This window comes from Pleurodeles waltl, chromosome 4_1, assembly GCF_031143425.1.
Source record: "Pleurodeles waltl isolate 20211129_DDA chromosome 4_1, aPleWal1.hap1.20221129, whole genome shotgun sequence".
NCBI classification, from domain to species: domain Eukaryota; kingdom Metazoa; phylum Chordata; class Amphibia; order Caudata; family Salamandridae; genus Pleurodeles; species Pleurodeles waltl.
Window position 1 is genome coordinate 599,764,311 of NC_090442.1, and position 19,137 is coordinate 599,783,447.

A 19,137-nucleotide genomic window follows, 5' to 3' on the forward strand; every position below is an offset into this window, starting at 1 on the left:
GGCTAAACTCAGACACAAATATTCTAATCCAGTGATCAGGCATTTCCTTCAAGGCAGAAATATCCAGCAAGTATTAATACTAAAGAAATGCCATGATGGAGAAATGAAGTAGCAGGTGGGCAAAATCTCTTCTCTGTCCTGTTCGTATGATAGCCTCTAGGTGAGTGGTAGGAGATTCAGTATGATATTAAAGTAATTTTAGAATTTTGGCAGCACACTCGGATATGGAAATTGAAAAATGCTGGAAGAAAGGAACCCAAGACATACATTGTTCCAAGAAATGCTTAAAACTGTTAATCAATATAGGTCTGACTCCCAGTCACATATTACTAAAATATTTTATATTGAAGTTACTTGTTTAAACTGCATCAAGGCTTCCAACTTGGATACATTATGAATATCCCAGGTTGCAGTGCTTAATTTAAACTGGTGGTTATAGGTGGGGCACACTGGCATTAATTTTTGGGGACAGGCATTTTTTTAAACTCAAACACAAAAGCGGTAAAGAAGGAGTAAGAGAAATACGATAAAAAGAGTAAGAGAGGGAGTATGGAGGGATATAAAAGAACATACAGAAGTGAGAAGAAGTGGCAGGTCTGGTGGTGATTTAAAGAGGCATGAGGTGTAATCAAAACTAGGCAGCCCTAATATTTGCCACCCAGCCTTTAAATAGCATGGGCTCTAGGCTTTGGTGCATACCTTTGGGCCCCAGCAGTTATCCTTTTACAGATTAAGCACTGCAGGTTTGCCTGTGAATGACACTGGATATCCATTGAGCATTACCTGGAAAGAAAGGGCCTTTTGGAAAGTCAAGAAACATTATGGTTGATGTAGAGTTTTGTTGCAGACACTTTCACAAGAGCAATATGTAGTAGAGCCCAGCACTGGAACGTTATGGTAATTAATGACATGTTTTGCCCCAATAGCTTTACTCTAGAAATTACGTAAATGGAGATTTGGTCAAAAACAAAATTTTAATTGTTCTCCGACATCAAGATCTCTTTTTAAGAGCTTGTCACAAACCCAGCTCTATTCAGAACTACACTGTTTAGGACCCTGGAGAGGTCTTTGACCTGCAAAATGTGCAATTAAATATGATAAATGTATAATATGCCATTAGCTTTAGTCTCAACATTATTCCTGAGCAAAGTAGACCTTAGAAACAGGGGACAAACATTTTTTGCTGCTGTGAATAAATTGCTTAATAATGGATTAGTCCACATTACTTACTAAATCAGGCCTATAATATCTGTGTACAACCTCAGCTCCTGCAAACATGGACAGCACACTTGCAGTTAGCATTTTCAGGTAACGCGTCCATGACACCCCAGCCGGCATTGTAAGGGGGGGTTTGTTAAAACACTGCACCTGTGAAGGTATAAGGAAATTACATGTACATCAAGATTTTGCACAATGAGTGATATATAGCACATTAATACTGAGTCAAAAGATAAGAGAGAAAACAGGTGCATTGAGGCTAACTGTGATACATACTTAAACCAACAGGTATACTGTGTTATATGTTATTTTAAATCTATTATCCAGCATAAGAAAGACATCATAGGTTAGAAGGGGAAAGAATTGGAAAAGGGACAAAGGGCATGAGAAAAATTATGTAAACAAAATGAGGAAGGGAGACGTATAGGGGCATCCATACAAATCAGATCACTTATCAAATGTACAGGCTGCCTATCTAGGCCTCTGTTTGCCAGGTATGTCATCTTGTCAATAAGTTATGTGAGATCATATTCAGTTACTGAAGTTCTCTTAACTTCCCTTAATAAACACAATATCTTGTTTTGCCCCAGTTACTTTTATAGCCTGAAAGGGAGGAAAAGCTGCTAATAAGTCTCATCAATTGAGGGAGCAACAACTTGAGGTCTGTCAAGTTAGGCAGGATACTGTCAGCATGCAGAATGAATTTAGACTCTCCTGGGGTGGCTATGCCATTAATGTCTATGGCCTGCCTTATGGTGGATGAGAGGAGTTCCAGACAAGCAATGATAAGAATAAGGAAAAGTGGTAACCTTGCCTAATACCATTACAGGAGGGGAAAATGGCAGACTTAACAGCACAGTTGATTTGTGCTAAGGACTGAGTGTAGAGCCATCTGACTACAGAAATGTAATTATTCTCTAGACCTGTCTGTTCTTTTCATGTTTCTGAAGAAGAAACCCCAATCTATGCACTCAAAGTCCATTTTACATCAGTAAAATGACAACAAAGCCTTTAGTATCGTCTTTCACGTGCCATACAATGTTAGAATATGAAATGGTTTAGGGATGATCAACCAGGCACAAATTCTCCTGATCGGTCACGGATACGACTAGGAATGATTCTAACTAATTTATTTGCTAGTACCTTGGCCAGAATTGTCATGTCTACATTTTTAAGTGAGAATGTGCATTAGCTGGCACACAACATCAGATCTTTCTAGGCTTCAGGAGGAGGGTAAAACTGGAATTATTACATTTTAGCCAGCAAGCCCATGACTTCTGCTTTCATCACAGCAACAACGGGTTTGTTTAATTTAGCATGCTGGGGTCTCACAAAGTATTTAATGATGGATTTTGATGCAGAGTATTTCATAGGGTGCGAGGGATGGATCACGTAGGCTCATTGCTACAAGTTTAACTTCGCAAAAGCAGATACTGTCCCTTAGAGAGTGATCTAACAATTTACCATTTTTGCTGACAGGGAGCGACATATTTTGGTCCTAATCTGATGTACTGATAAGGCAGTTCTCTTCCGCATCCAGTTAATTTTCCATAGCCTTCAGTAGTTGATTGAAAGGGTCAAAATACAATTGTGCAGATTTAAGTGTCTTTTAACACTTTTCCAATCTTTCTTCCTTTCGCGAAAGAGGTGTATGACAAAACATTCATTTATAAGTGTCACAGTTGCCATCTCAGGGGATTTGGCCATTATGGCTGAAGATGAGGGAGTGTTTCTTACACCCATAAATGCCTCAGAGAACTACAGCTGTCTTGAGGTCTTCAACATCTATTGGTGTAATTGCATAGGAAGTTCCTTCACAATAAGAAATCCAACACAGGTGTCTTTCTTCGATGGCCCCTAGGAACGTATCTATGGCCCCTAGGAATGTATCTGATGCATCTTGGTGAGGAGCGCTATTAGATTATTTTTTTCTTTCTCCTTCAGGATGTCAGAGGAGCTCTGCAGCTCTTCACCGTCTCCTTAACTGTGCTGACACACTTGCAAAGCTGATTAAGCTGACTAATACTTCCAGGATGTTCAGCTTTTGGAAGGTTTGTAGAGATCTATGCATTGCTAAGAATCTCTAGCTCTCTCAAAGTTTCAGTTATTCAGAGGGGGAAATATTTATAATGTCAAGTGTATACCTGATCATGCAAGGCGGTGTCAAGATAACAGGCATTAATTTGAGGGTCAGATTAGAGTCAAAAGTAAGCATTTCGTAAATGATAATGATTTCAAGGTCTCAGTTGAGTTTGGTTTCTGCACCGGACTGAAAAATTGCATCAATTCCTGCAATTATCGGGCAAGATTTTCCGGGTCTGGTAGGGACTTAGGTAAGGGTTGACAGCATAGTCTCCCTATTTTTAATTTGCAGGCGCATTCTTAATCTAGGGGCTACTGGCAGGGGGCACGGCCTGAACACATGAGGCTTGTCCTAGAAGCCTGTTGAACACAGAGCAGCACTCAGTCCTCAGCCATACAGGTATTCAGCTCGCATTACCTGGATTCAGCCACACAACACAGCATGGGTCAGAGATTCATCCAGACAGGATCCACAAAATAGCTGATGGTATTCGGCATCTATTTGTGTGTATGCTGCCAATCATATGGGGATCCCACTTGCCACCTCACCCCAAACTGAATGTGGGCCGTATATGCATAGCAAGCGGGGCTCTGCCGTGTGCTATTAAACGTGTATCCATAAAAGTAAACAAACAAGCTAATAACAGCAATCCGTATTGCTGGATCACCTGCTAAGCTCTGCCTCCTCGGAGGTAACTCTTCAGCCATACCGGCCAAAGCAATAATTAACAAACTTCTGTCATCATGAGAATTGCCCAGGCAACTAATAAGTGTTACATCAAGTCAATCATGATGAACCAAGGGCTAGACAGAGAGAAGCCAACAAATTACAGATCAATATCAAATGAACCATTTTTGAATAAACTAACTGCAAAGGCAGTATTCATTCATGCCCCAGATTTCCTCAAGAAACCCTGAATAATAAACAGGTTTCATAGTTCCTATCGGAAGCACTGACTGGGCATTAATTGCAATCTGGGGTGAATACAAGAACTCCTTAGACTTTAACAGAGGCACGGTCACCATAACAAATCCCTCAGCAGCCTTTCTTACTGCAGACGAGGAACTGCTACATAAAAGATTAAATAATACAGAAACACAGAATACGCCCCAAAACATGACTTTGTTGTACCTGACAAAACACAAATTGTGTTTCTATCTCCATACCTATCTCTGTTTGTCCCCTAAAAGATATAAGTAATCTAAACCTCAATCTGCCTTCTAATTCAATTTATACATGGCACAGCTTATAAACTCCTTTCAACTCACCCATTACAACTAAGCAATGACACCCAAGTTATTCTTAAACTGGAAAACTCAATCTTGAAGACACCTGGACCTACAAAATATATGTAGCCAATTAATAGTACCTAACAACACTCTGCGACCAAAGGGAGGTATGTTTTTTCAGGTTTCAAAATGAGCAGTTAGCAAAACAAATATATTACTAGGAACTGCATCATATGAACTTTGCCTCTATGAAGTGATCACAAGACATTACCTTGCATGTCACAAAGGATGAAGCCACTCCACCTGAAGTCCTGGTGCAGACTGTGGTTTGAATTGGCTAGTACAAATGCGTTTCTGGCAACAGTTATTTTGGCCTATTCAAGAGAGGCAAACCTTCATACAAGCAAATGTGGGAGGTTGACCTTTCTGTCAGGTCCAAGACAGATCTCTAATTGCAGCCCATATTGCCTCCTTTCACATAAGCAGTACAAGGCACTGGTTCTCTCTCTTTATGGGTGGAGTAGCAATCTCAAACTGCCCCTCATCTGTACTGTATACAGCCTCCCTTCACAAGAAAAGTACAAGTCTTACAGCGCCTCCTTTCAGTATCCAGCCTGCAGTTGAACATGCAGGTAGGGATCTAGCTTGTGGCAAGTCCAGAAACAAATGGTAGATGAACAAATAATGAAGACGGAGCACCATTAACTACCAGGAAGGATAATATGAAGCAGGTGGTTATGTTATCAGGGCCTCCTCTACAACCTATGGCCAAGGCTAGACTAGGGCAGGGTGCGTATTAGGTGTCCAATGAACAATACCAAGACCTCGTGCACTGCTAGATTTTCAAATCACACTGAAAACTCCGTTTTTTGACAGTGCAGTGGATTGTCATTGTCATCACTGGCCGACATGCAACAACGGTGAGGAACTGCCCAGCTACAGATTGCATCTCCAAACAACGTCCAGTGACACATAAATAAATGCAGCCACTCAGAACATCTGGTCACATTCTGCAGTCGAGTGCGAGCACACACAAAGGAGATAGGATATTGTGCCCTGCCCAGCCCTTTTAAAAAAGCATTGGATTGGAGTACTGAATCGCTAGGTGAAACTCTTATGACCCAACTACAGTCTGGCTGACAGAAATTGAATCTCCTCATACTACATTGACAGAAGTAAAGAACTGAGGAGTGATCATGGACTTAAACCTCTCACTCAAAAGACAGGTCAGGAATTTGACAAAAAGCCTTTAAAATATATGAGAGCATTCCAATGGATTTTTTTCCTACCCTGGCTACCCCCACAGCGTCCCAGCCTCATCAGCCCTAATACTGCCATGCCTATACAATTCCAACAGACTCTATATTGGGCTCACAAAACACCAAATCAAGAAACTTCAACAAATCCAAGAAGGCTAGCTGCAGAGAAGATTTGAGCTTGAACTGGTTACCTGTTCCAAGAATATCCTTCAAAGCTCTCTGCATAGCCCACAGGGCAAATCACAGCACTGGACCAATTATTCTTCAATCCAAAGTCAAACTCTACAATAAAGGAGAAACGTTTGATTGAGTATAGTGCCTTTTCTATCTATTCTGCCAGAAGACTTTGTATTTGTGGAACTATAAACCAGCAAACAATGGCACACCCTACATTAACCTACATTTATTTAATTTTTTTATTTACTTGGAGTTTCTGTACAGAGAACCACCAAATGGCGACCTCAGAGCAAGTTAGTGGAGGACAAGTGACATTGCTGCACTGTGCAATAATCACATTCGGAAATCTATAGCCTATCAGTTAACTAACTAAGAGCGATGTTAAATGAGCCATTGTCACATGGGTCCTAGAACATGTCTTTCCTGCTGCGGGAAGATATTAAAATCTTCAAGAGATGTCCAGTGGCCAGTTGGAGGACATGGGATGTCTTAGGCATCTGACCGGTAAGAAATACAATTCCAAGTTCAGAAGTTAGGTCTGGTTAGTGTCCAAATGCCTGTGTGAACAAATAGGTCTTAAACAATCTTCTGAATTTCAGGCACCAGTGATTTTCCAATGTCAATTTGGTTAGTAGGGATCTACAAAAGGAGAAGCCCTGTGAGTGGAAAGATAGGATTAGGTCCACAATAGTCTTTTGTTTGCAGATCCGAAGCTTCTGGGTGGTTGGTATAAAGGTTTTGCCAGGTTATTTGGTGAGCAGCCATGAAACAAATTGTGTTCATGGCAAAGGGCTTTGAAGGTAGAGCTGTCTTTTATAGGTAACCAGGAAGGAATGCAGGGCTGAGCTGATATGGTCATGGCTCTTCAAGCCAAACAATAGGTGAACTGCACAATTTTGAACTGTCTGGAGTTTAAAGAGGGAAGTGCAAGGCAGGTCAGTATGTAAGTTGTTGTAGTAGTCTGGATGGGAAATGACTGTGGCTAGGATTAGGGTCATATAGAGGAAAGGGGGCTGGCAAGGTTTGGAATTGTCAAATGCTATGTGGGCTTGGATGATCTATATCTTATTGTTGAAGATGGACAGAAACAATTGCACAGATCTGAGGAGGTAGCCTAGGAAATGGTTTGCTGGAATTGGCAGTGAAAGTCTAAATGAAAGACTGAAATGAATGTTCTTTGCTCTGTCTGGCATATGAGGCTTTTAAGAAAGTTAAAGTTATTCAAGTACCTCCCCAGGCTAAGCTCTTAACTCCATGTAGCTGAAGGAATGGGTTCAAATGAAGACCTGCTAGAGAAGAAAGCTTGGCCCATGACTGAAAGAAGTATTAGGTGAGATTCCAGGACATTGTGCCTCTGTGCCCAGTGATAGGGCTAGTTAGGATGGCATAGTGTGGTTTGGTGGATAAGTCCGGGAAAAGTAATGAGGCCTGTCACCAGGTTGTGGTCATATGGCAGGAGACTGTGGAGTGTGTTTATTCCGGAAAGGCAAGGGGCACCTAGAAATTCCAAGCAATGTTCAGTGATCAACTGACATCAGTGATGAACCTAACATCAATGGGAGTTCTCACAAAGGGACAATCGAGCCCAGCCACACAAGTGGGGCAGAGTTTAGGCTTCCCTAGATGGCAGTTGATCCCCAGGCAAAGAAATTGCTGCAACCCCCAATGCTAAATAAGATTTTTGTGACAAGAAATATTGATGTCTCCACATTGTATTTGTGGGCCTTTCCACACAAGTGAAGTACCATTTTTATTGGAAGACTTGGAGAAATGGTAAAGAAATTAGTTGCTCACTGCAGGTTCCAAAACTTTCCTTTACAGAAATGTGAGGAAAATATGTTTGTTTAGTCAAAGTTTGAGGTTTGCTTCTGGGTAGGAAAACCTGGTGGGAGCCACACATGTCACCCCACCCTGGATTCCAGAAGGGTGTCTAGTTTTCAGAAATGTGCAAGTTTGCTAGATTTTCCTAGGTGCTGGCTGAGCTAGGCTCCAAAATCCACCATTTGGCACATTGCAAAAAAAGGGTCAGTTCCAAGGGTCAGTGCATTTTGGAGCCTCTCGTTCCACTGGTACTAGCCTTACCCACACAAGTGAGGTACCATTGTTATCAGGGGAGCTGGGGGAATAGTAGGTGGTAGGAAAGTAGTTGCAAAACCACAAAATAAAATGATGGCGGGATTGTTGAAACTTTTCAAACACTCACCCCTAGTCCCAGATCTGGGTTTAATCCATCATTGTTCGCCCCATTACTCCAGTGTGGACCCAGCCACATGCTCCCCATCAGAACAGTCCAGCCCGAACTGCCAAGCCAGGTCCTCCCTGGATCGGAAAAAAGCATCCTGGGACCAGTTTCTTATATCACTCCTCACCAGCCAGGATAGATCAAATCTGGTAGCGCAGCAAGCAAGGGACTGGCTGGGTCCAAACTGGGGTCCAAACTGGGTGAGCAAAAAAAAAACAATGGATTGAACACAGATCTGTGACTGGAGATGAGTGTTTGAAAAGTTTCAACACTCCGTCCATCATTTTATTTTGTGGTGTTGCTATGTGCATCTTAAGTGGCTAGGATATGCCCAGACGTGGGTCCCTTGCATGCTGCGCCACTGGACTCAAGCTTGCCTGGCTGATGAGGGATGATACCCCGAAACGGGTCCCAGGAAATTGTCAAACTGCAAGCCAGTGTGTAAGAAAGAAGATGTTTCGTAAAATGTTCTCTGAATCCCTTGTACCCATAAATTCAGAGATGTATAAATAGCCACAGGTCCTAAGCTCTGTATCTAAGTGTATATTTCAGAGGTACATAGGTTTCCTTGCTACCCATTTTTTAGTCATTGTATTTCATTATCAGGTACACAACGAGAAACCTATTGTAAGGTGCAGTTCAGACGTTGACTCTGGGTACCTCGTGTTCTTGGAAAACCAACAAGCCCTATATATCCCTGCAACCAAAAAGGTCTAGCGGAGATAATGGTATATAGCTTTTGTAAATCAGCCATTGTGACAAAAAGTTACAAATTAATGTTTTTTGTTTTTTTATTTCAACGGTTAGATTCTTTGGGAAAACCTCGAGGGATCTACACAAATGACCCATTGCTGAACTCAGGATTCTGTCTACTTTTCAAAAATCCATAGCATCCACGATCACCCATGGGTTTCACCCTGATTTCCACCACAAATTGTAAGTAGATTGAAAGTACAAAAATTAGGAAAAATGGGCTACCTCTTAGCAAAATGCCAAAACTATGGTGCAAATATCGTTTTTTTGATTCACCTCTGTATGTTATCGAAAGCCAGGAAAATTGTGACTTTAGCACAGCAAAAATGTTTAGGCAATTTTTAGGAAAAGAAACAGACACTTTTTTGCAGAGCTCTTGTTCCCTATTTTCCCCAACCTACGTCCCGCTCCCCAATCCCACACCAAGCATTTAGCTACATTTTGGATAGGTTTTCCATCCCCTCCAGGGGAATCATCAAACCATGGGTACATGTGGAATGCCCCAGATGCTGGAAAAAAAGAAGCAACTTTGGGGTCGATATCTTATGTGGAAAAAAGTCATTGATGCTTAAGTCAAATAGCCAAAAAAGGGCTCAGCATTCAATGGGGAAAAGGGTAAGCAGCCAAGGTGTTAAGGATACGGAAGCATCATCAAGAAGGAAAAATGCAGGTTATATGGCAGAGACACTTTCTGGTAGGAAATTGGTCAATTACGTCTCCTGTTTCCTAGCCCAACGCATGAGACACCGTTTTATTCAGATTCGCTTTTCTATGCCTTCCATTATTGGAGTTTAGATAAGCATGGTTGTCTCATAAAAATTGCTCGAAACAATGTTGTTTGTGTAACCACAAGCTAGAGTCATTGCTGCATTTCTTTTGCATTCGCCTTGCACTCCTACCTGTGTAACAAAGATGGCTTAGGCCGCTCTTCGTAAAAAAGTGACGCCCCCAGGTAATGGATGCAATTAAAATAAGCACCCAGCAGAGAGAATCTCAAATATTAGCTTTTGTTTTTTTTTTACTTTTACAAAAAGCATTGGCAAAGTCAACAAGCCTACCGTGGCAAGGGCACCTTCTTATGTATTTGCAAAATATGTGGTCTATGCAAAACATCTTAGAAAAATATGAAAAGCATTAAAACAACCAAGCATTTGCAATACAATGGGTCTTGCATTTGCTAGAGTTAGAGCTACTAGCGTTGTAAACTCCTAACCAGAGTTTTCTTGCCACATAAACTGAAAATGAAAAGTAATACAGTTTCACATAAGCGAGCTGACAGCCGCCATGAGCGTGAAGGAGACATACAAAAGGAAACAGAAGTTTGCTTGCAGTGAAACGTATCGGCAAAAGTGCAATTATCCATGTAACAGGGTCGATGTCAAGCAAAGTGCTCGACTACTGCCCAGCGAGATCGTGCTGCAAAGGAAATAAAAAGGGAAAGTAGTCCAAAAACCATGCCGAAAACATGGAGCCTTGTATGTTTTCAGTAGTTAACTGGTGCTCTCAAGGAGGGCTAAACACCGGGAAAGGCACGATGTATGCATGCCTTTCACAAATGAAATCAAGCAAATTTTAAAAGGCAAGCCCACGAAGTTAATTAATGAATTACATTAGTTAACTTTTGGTTACTTTAGGGTTAGTATTAGTGCAATTATTTAGTTTAATTAAATAGCATTTAGTATACATCAATAACAGAAACAGATATTTTAATTTAAGATTACGTTAATAATTAATTTAATACATATTAATTTAATGTTATTTAAATCAGTTAAATGTGAAAAAACAGAATTGGGGTTAGAATTGTGATTTTAATAAGGATGTTTTGCATGCAAATTTATTCAAAATAAGATTAGGATTTTAGATTTGATAAATTTGGCACAATAAAAACAGTTTACTATGAGTTACTTTATTTTGGGCTGGGTTAGGAGTATTGTGATATTAAGGTAATTTACTAATTTATTTAGTTAAGGTTTGAACAAAGGCTGACATTCGTGAAATGTAATGTAGCTAATGTAACTAAATTTAATTTAAAATAAAATTAAGAAATTGGATGGTATTCTTGTAAAGTTTGATTGGGGTGTGGGATGAAGTGAAGGTAGCACAAACTAGGTAGATGAAGGAAAAGTAATTCCAATGTTATGAATATGTGGAAGAAGTAAAAGTAGGTCAAAGCACAGGAAGTGGGGGGGAGTAAATGTTGGTCCTATGTGAAATAAATTGGTTTGGGTTAGTATTTGAGAGGAGCACAGCAGGAAGATGTCATTCTTGGTCAAGGTTACTGGAAAAAAAAAACCACCATGCATTTCACCAAAATATCTGGCATACAAAGTAACCACAGAAACCGCAACTCAGAACACGTGCAGTCAGAGCAACTTGAATTTCAGTCCAGATGTCCCTGAAAACCTGATATCCTAGAAGTCTAATTTTTTTAAAGACTAAAATACGTGTAAAAACCCTTCTAAGTTACAACGGAGCTTGAGAAAATAGCTGACAGCTCCCTCGCCATCAGTCCTATAATGCGCCTAAAGTAACAGTTTGCAAAAACAGGGCTCTGTGTCCCTAAGCATTGCTGTTAACTATGCCAATGTCGAGAGTGGCACACTGATCAAGCATACTCTTTTGAGTCTACAACGCGTGACATTTTGGGACATATAGTTCCACTTTTAACAATGTATGACCTCAAATATTATATCATAATGCGGCTGGCTGATAAGCCAGGACTGACTGAAGCTGTCACTCAAGCCATGAAGCCGCTTGTCATGTGTATGTTAACAGCACAGAGTTAATGTTACTGTAGAAGTCTATGTTGGTGCTTTCTTGGTGATGGTGATGAGGCTTTGGACTTCAAGGAAAATTTCTGCAGCCTGTGGAACTCAATACAGTAGATAACTATAAAATTACACCACACATGTGCCTATCCATGTTACTGCTGATGGATTTGTTGGGGGAAATGAGCACTAGTGGTAAAAGCAGTGGGTACAGAGGACAGGAAGCTAGGTTTGGATAGAGGCCTGCTTCTAGGGCGGCAGGAAACCACACCACAGAGCCTACACTTATCTGGCTTTTAGAGGTCATAGAACAGAGCTGAGTTAATATCCAATTGATTCAGGGGTAATCCCAATACATTAAAAGGCCCAAAGTGCAAGAATGAGGCAGTTATATAGATGATTTATTTTTATAAACTCCCAAAGTAGAAACCATATTGTTTCACTAGTCCAGCCAACACGTGTTTCATCCCCTATGGCCTGCAAGCCTGGGGCTTTTTCAAGGTGTATTGGTAATATGGCACTAAACTTCGGTGTATAACTGCATCATTCTTGCACTTTGGACCTTTTGATCTATTGAGATTACCCATGACTAAATGGGATATTAACTTAGCTCTGTCCTATACCCTCTAAATGAATAAATGTCTGAATGGGTTAGAGGTTCCTCCCATTCCTAAGGACATCTGAAATTTGAATCTCACCCATTCTTAGGACGTTCATCCCCTGTGTGGGAAGCCGGCTCTTTATGTAGTATACCAAAAAGAGGTATGCTGTGTATAGTCCAGGTATTCCCTTAGAAGAGGCAGGGCTCACTTTAAAAATCAAAATTGCTCTATTTGTGGTAGTGTGGTCGAGCAGCTTAAGCTTATCAAAGTGGAGTGTTAAACGTCTGCGGCATGCACTAAGTCAATAAATGAGGCACACACACTCTATAAGGAGATCCATGCCAATTTAGAAAAATAATACTTTAACACCAAGAATTCCGTTATTGGGTAAGTGCTTTTTAAGTTAGAAGTTTTGAAGTATAGAGCTAATACACTTGCATTGCCTTTAATGCAGTAACGTTACCCTATGGGAAAGAAACAGATACTACATACGGGTACGTGGGTACAACTTACAAGACTGTTCTTCTGGAGGTAAGGTAAGTTTGGAACAAGATCCAAGCCAGCACCAACAGATCACTTTGGTCAGCTCTGGGGCATCCGGGTGCAGAGGTGCTTTTCAGCATTGGGTTCCCTAATGTTTTCTCATGAGAAAGGAACAGATACTGCATACGGGCACTTATCAACAACTTACAGGATCAGTCTTCTGGAGTTAAGGTGAGAGTGGGGTACGGTCCGAGGCAGCACCAAGAGTTTGCTTTAGGAGGAAGTAGGGTGTCAATGGTGCAGAGGTGTGTTACAGCCGTGGGTGTCCCATTCACTTCAATGGAAAATGGTCCTGGGAAAACCGGCTGCAAGTGGGGACTGGGTGACCAGTCCGGATAAACCCAAGGGGGGGGCTCAGGTCTGGGGTGCCTTGGTTCACAGCAACTCAGGCTTGGGGGCTTGTGTGCAGTGGGTCGTTTTTCCAGCAGGGTGGCATTACAGGAGACACTTGTGTTTCTTGGTAGCCTGCAGAAACAGGCTGCAGGGAGGTATTGGGGACAAGTTTGGCCAAACCCAAATGGGGGCTCAGTTCTTGAGGGTCCCAGGGCCACCTCTGACACTTTGACTCGGGCTAGAGGGATCGGGTGCAGTGGTGCTTTTCAGTGTCAGGTTTTTGGGCGTCGGAGACTCTTGCGTTGATCTTTGGTGCCCGCAATAGGCAGGGATGCAGCTCCTCTGCTCCAAGGGAGATTGCTGTTGGTCCTTGACGTGCTGGCAGTCCTCTAAGGCTTTTGGAGGACAAAACAGCTACCGGATGAGATGGCTTTGGCGCAACTGTTGAGTGCAGCAGGCAGGCCAGCATGGTGGCACCAAGTCAGTTGCTGCTCCTCATTTCTTGCTTTTCACAGCTCTTCTGTGTCCTTCTCGTAGATTGGTAGAATCTAGTTTCTCGTAATCGGGGTGACTCCTAAATACTCTATTTAAGGGCGTTAAGTGGAGTGTTGGATAGTAGCCAATGGGCTACCTACCTTTAGAGTGACTACACCATCTATATGACAACTATCTGTGAGGGGTGGGCCTAACCCTGACCCAGTGAGCCTATTTACATCAAAACCAAGAAGGTGGAATTCTGAAATAGGTTGTCAGAAATGCAATTGTGGTTGCAGGCTGGCAGGGAAAAGTCAGCCAGCACACTAGAGGCTGGTAGGCTTTTCGGGGGGCCCTCTAAGGTCTTCTCTAGCTGTATGCATTAATAAATCCATCACTGGAATCAGTGTGGGTTTATTAATAAAAGTTGTTTGATACCAAACACCATAGGTTTTCAGTGAAGCCATCATGTAGCTAGGGATCTACCAGTGTCCAGCACATGGACTTAAAAAGGCTTCCCTGTTTACTTACAATGTCCCTGATTTGACAAAGACAGAGCAGGAGCATATCCGATTGTGCAGATATGTACACACATGTAATATAATGCACCCTGCTTAGGGCTGAACGGCCTGCTCTATGGGTGATTTACATATAATGCATGCATGGTCAGTGGGCATGGCCATGAACCAAGTGCACTTCAGTCAATGTTGCATCAAATACCAGGCACAAAGTGGCAGTGAGGGCTACTGCAACAAAAACCCAGTCTCCTGCACCTTGGGACATTAACCCATTGCTACTTATATAAACTTGCCTGTGCCATCTATATCATCTAGCCAATCAAAACACTTTGCCTATTGAGTAGCTCATGGCTAAAATGGACAACTGTAAGCATATTCCCTATTGGTTGGCGATAGAGACAAATATTCCTATGGCTTTCACAAGGTGGTCATGCACACTTCAGCATTCACTATAGTGCTATGACTTCAGAGAGAGGTTTGTGGCCTGTTCTTGTAAATTCACAGAATGTCCTTAGAGGCTACATAATGATTTACTCTTTTCAAGTAGCATGTTATGCGATTTAAGGTTTGCAACCTTATTAGAAGCTTAAAGATTAGGTGATGTAATGTCCTGTAAGGTTATTATGCTAATTAGTAATTGTAAAACCTGAAAAATCCTACCTCTTTCTGACCTTAGAATATTGGCAAATTCCAGGTTACTTACCAGTTATTTTCATTATCCTTAGTCCTCATTAAAGTCAATTACTTGTGAGGTGAATCCACCTTCTTGACAGGACCAAAAGCAGGAAGTAGGAGTGGACTTTCCTTAAAATTTAACTTTCCCACTGAATTAGAATTCTTCTTCCTGAGATACCAAGCCCTGAGGCCAGTGACACCAGGGAGGGCCATAATGACTCGGGCGGGGGCTACAGACCAAGGATAATGAAGATTACTGGTAAGTAACCAGGGCATTATCCCTACATCCTTTTCCCAGTCACATATGTAAGGAATACCAAAGCCAATACTGGCCTACGTATCACAAAACTCAAGTATGCTACTCAGAATGGTCCTCAGTTTAATACTTAGACACAAGTATAAAAAGAAGAGAACCAGAAAATAAAGTACAGAGAGCATTCAAGAATCCTTAACTGATTCCAGCACTTTGTGACCAAAATAATTCTTACCAACTCCACCCCTGAATCCTGCAGTGTTGCGAGAAAGTGTCAGAAGTAGCCCAGGTACCTGCCTGACTGCCATCCCCATTGTTGAACGTCCCTCGATAGGAAGGTGGGGGAGGGAATACCTTAGCGGACTCATAAGCAACAGAAATAGCTTCCTGTAGCCATCTACGAATGGTCATAATAGAAGCTTTGCTACCCTGGTTGACTGCACGAAAGGCAACAAACAAACAATCGGATATCCTGAAGGACGGAGTACAATCAAAAGAAATTAAAATGGCTTGTCTCCAATCCAACAAATACAGCAACCTCTCTAACTCAGAAGAAAGATTGGTAAACAAAGAATGGAGATAAAATTATTGTTCCCTGTGAGCCAGGGAATGAACCTAAGTCAGGAAAGCGGGATTAGTCCTCAATATTACCCCATCGTCCATAACCAGCAAACCTGAGACTTACACAATGCTTCCAATTCTCCCATTCGCCTAGCTGAGGAAATCACAACCAAAACATCACCTTCAATGTCAACCATTTTAATTCCACCACGTAAAGAGCTTCAAAGTGAATACCATGAAGTGGAGTAATAACCAGGGGGTGATCCCATGGAGGACAAAATGATCTTGTAACAGGCTAAAAAATAGCAAGCCTCTTAAGGAGTTGGACCACCAAAAAACATTGTCAAAATATCCACCACCAGGACCACAAAATACCTGAATTGCAGCCCACTGAGCCCTTAAAGTTGTCACTGCAAGACCTTTATGAAAATCATGCAAAATAAATTGTAACACTGCCCCAGTTTCTCATAGAGAAGGAGAGTGATGCGTCTCATCACACCATTCCAGAAAATTCTTCCAATGCTTAGAATAACAGTATAGAGTGGAGGGACACCTGGATTGCTGAATAATCACTGCAATATAATCAGGAACTTCTTTCTTCCTTAATCCTTCCCTTTCAATTTCCAACCCAAAAGAGAAAGATGAGTTACAGGCAAAGACCCCAGAGGCGGAAGTGACAGAGGAATTACCTAGTGAATAAGAATAAACATTGAGAGAAGAAAGGGGAAACAAGATCTCCTGGGCCAAAAAGGTACCACTACTATAACCTCTGCTCCTTTCCTCTGAATTTTCAACAACTTGCTGATCAGAGGAAAGGTATACAGGAGTCAGTGGAAACAGGAAAGTGATAAAGAATCCACTCCTGAAGCTCCCTGCGATGGAGCCCGAGAACAAAATCTTGTCAGTTACATGCTCTCTGGGGAGGCAAACGGGTCCAGGAAAGTCTCCCTGAACTTATGACATTTCTCCTAAAAAACTTCCTTTGAAATACATAGATTTTGAGATGTGACAAACTTCCTGCTTAGAGAGTCCACTTGAGTGTTGGCCTTTCCTCTGATGAACATGGCTTCCTGAGATAGGAGAAACTGTTTTGTCCAATTGCCTATCTTCATAGTCAACAGAGTGAGGTAGGAGAACCTTGACCCCCTCACCCTGTCTATATTATATATATATATATATAAGCCATTGCCACATGATTGTCTATCCTTACCAATACATGATGGTTTAGAAGTTGTGGTTAGAAAAATCAAAGAGCTGCCCAGATTGCTAAGAGTTCTCTCCAGGTGAATGATTGAAGTCTCTGGATTCATGTCCATAAGCCTTGAGAGGAGAGAGCCCCCAAAGGCGCACCCCATACGAACAGACTGGCATCAGTCATCAAGACTAGAGAAAGAAGAAATACCCTGAGAAGAGATTAATCCTTTAGCCACCACTGAAGTTGAGATGAGATCTGTGATGTCACCGGAACTGGTTTTTTATATTCTATAGATGCAGGGTTCCAAAACTTGAGATGTGCCACCAGTGGTCTCATATGCAAACTCACCCATGGAACTAGAAACGCACTTGATGCAATGTGCCCTTGAACCTTTAGCCATCGTCTCACTGACGCATTGTCACTTGATTACAGATGAGTCAAAGTCTGTCTCAACCTCACAGCTTTGCCTTGAGGGAGACAGACCATGCCCTTCTGGGTCTTGAAGAAAACTTTAATAAAATCCTCTCTTGGGAAGGCACAAGATGGCATGTTGCATAATGCAGAAGAAGATCATGACTGTGAAAACATTTTCCATCAGATTGAATCCCTCCGTTGCCGTCTTTATCAAATCTGCCACAGGAAATCATTGACCTAGATATGGAAAGGTCCTGAGACCTTTCAAGTGGAGGGTGGCAACCAGAAGAGTCATCACATTTATGAAGTCCTGTGGGGCAGATTTGATGCCTAGGGGCAGTACCTAGAACTGATAGTGGGTACCAAAACACCAAATCTCTAAAACTGCTGCTGGTTCAGTGCCATCTGGATGTGGAAATACACATCCATCAGGTCTATTGTAATACAATAGTTCATAGGATATATCAGGGAATTATCTTTTGCAAGTCTCCATCTTAAAATGTGTGTTTTGAATCCATTTGTTTAATTCCTTGAGGTCTGTGATGAGGTGGGATCCTCCTGTGAGCTTCAGCACTTGAATAATCATCGAGTAGGTTCCTTTCCCCTGTTGATTCAGTGGAACTTTTGTTCCTGCCCCCTTCAGAAGTGTGTGGACAGCAAGCCTCGGAGACTGTAGTTTGTTTTTGCCATTTAGGTTCTTGCGTAAGAATGGCCCCAGACTGTGGAGGGATGGAGAGAAGTTCTATTTTGTAGCTAGTCTTCACTATCTGCAAGACCCTAGTGTCAGAGGTAGCTAGCTTCTATGCATGCAGAAAATGTGAGATTCTATCTCTGGCAGGCCATTTCCGGCATGGTCAGGACTTCCCCTTAGAAGTGCCAGAGGGAGGTCTAGTCTAGCCATCATTTTGTGATTTAAAAGACTTTCCTTTCCGACGTCTCTGTCCCCGCCCCTAATTATATTGATGTTGAGATGGATTGCAAAAAGATTTGGACAATTTAGTAGGAGAAGAGAGGGATAACGAAGGCTGAGACTGACGAAAAGAAGAATGTTTCTTCTCCTTAAACATCTTGTGTACTTTCTCATCTAACTCAGGTCCAAAACATTTCACACCCTCAACAGCATGCGAAGTGCTGCATTATTTTGTGCATAATCAGTATGCCAGTCTCTAAGAGAGACATTCCGTCTAGCAGTGACCATGACCCATTCTGATAAAGTTGCACCCACACCACATCAAATGAAATGTCTGATAAAAATTATTTCTGTTGCTCAAGGCTTTCAATCAAGCAAGAACACTCCTCTCCCTCTTGAAGGGCTTTAAATAAATCTTTCAAGTCAGCCAGCATAGTTTGAGCAATATATGCTCCATAAATTTCAGCACATATTGTTAAATTTGATCCTGCATAAGAGTTCTTGAGAACAGAATCGATGTTTTTGTCAACCGGATCTTTAATAATATTTTCTTCAGCCATAGAGGTACGACCCACAAGACTGGCCACTAAAGAATCCACTGAAACAACATTTGGGGATTTTTTGTCAGAATTCGCCAGAGGGTATAGTTTGGACATAAATATAGGAACTATAATTCTGTTGGGATTTTTCCATTCTTTGAAAATCACATCTGTAACATGTTGATGAATAGCCAGCAAAGGATTCTGAGATGTGCTGAACTGACACAAAACTGTCTCAGTATAGGTAAATTGTAATTCTAAAATAAAGAATCCCATATTGACACATACTCTCTACAAGATTTCAGGTAATAAGACTTTATCTTTATATATACGCTTTTAAATCCAGACACAGCTGCAGCTTCCTTTTCTCCCTCCTCTGAAGGACATGAAG

The 19,137-nt window shown here is 41.6% G+C and overlaps 1 long non-coding RNA gene across 1 annotated transcript in view; it reads right to left on the bottom strand.

Moving 5' to 3' along the window:
• Window positions 1-1,331: 1,331 nt before the first annotated feature.
• Window positions 1,332-19,137, bottom strand: part of LOC138287957 (uncharacterized) — a 32,169-nt gene continuing 14,363 nt past the window's right edge. The window contains exons 2-3 of the long non-coding RNA XR_011202301.1: window positions 5,981-6,071; window positions 1,332-1,368 (exon numbers count right to left, since the gene is read on the bottom strand). This is a non-coding gene — a long non-coding RNA (uncharacterized lncRNA). The remainder of the gene's footprint in view (window positions 1,369-5,980; window positions 6,072-19,137) is intronic.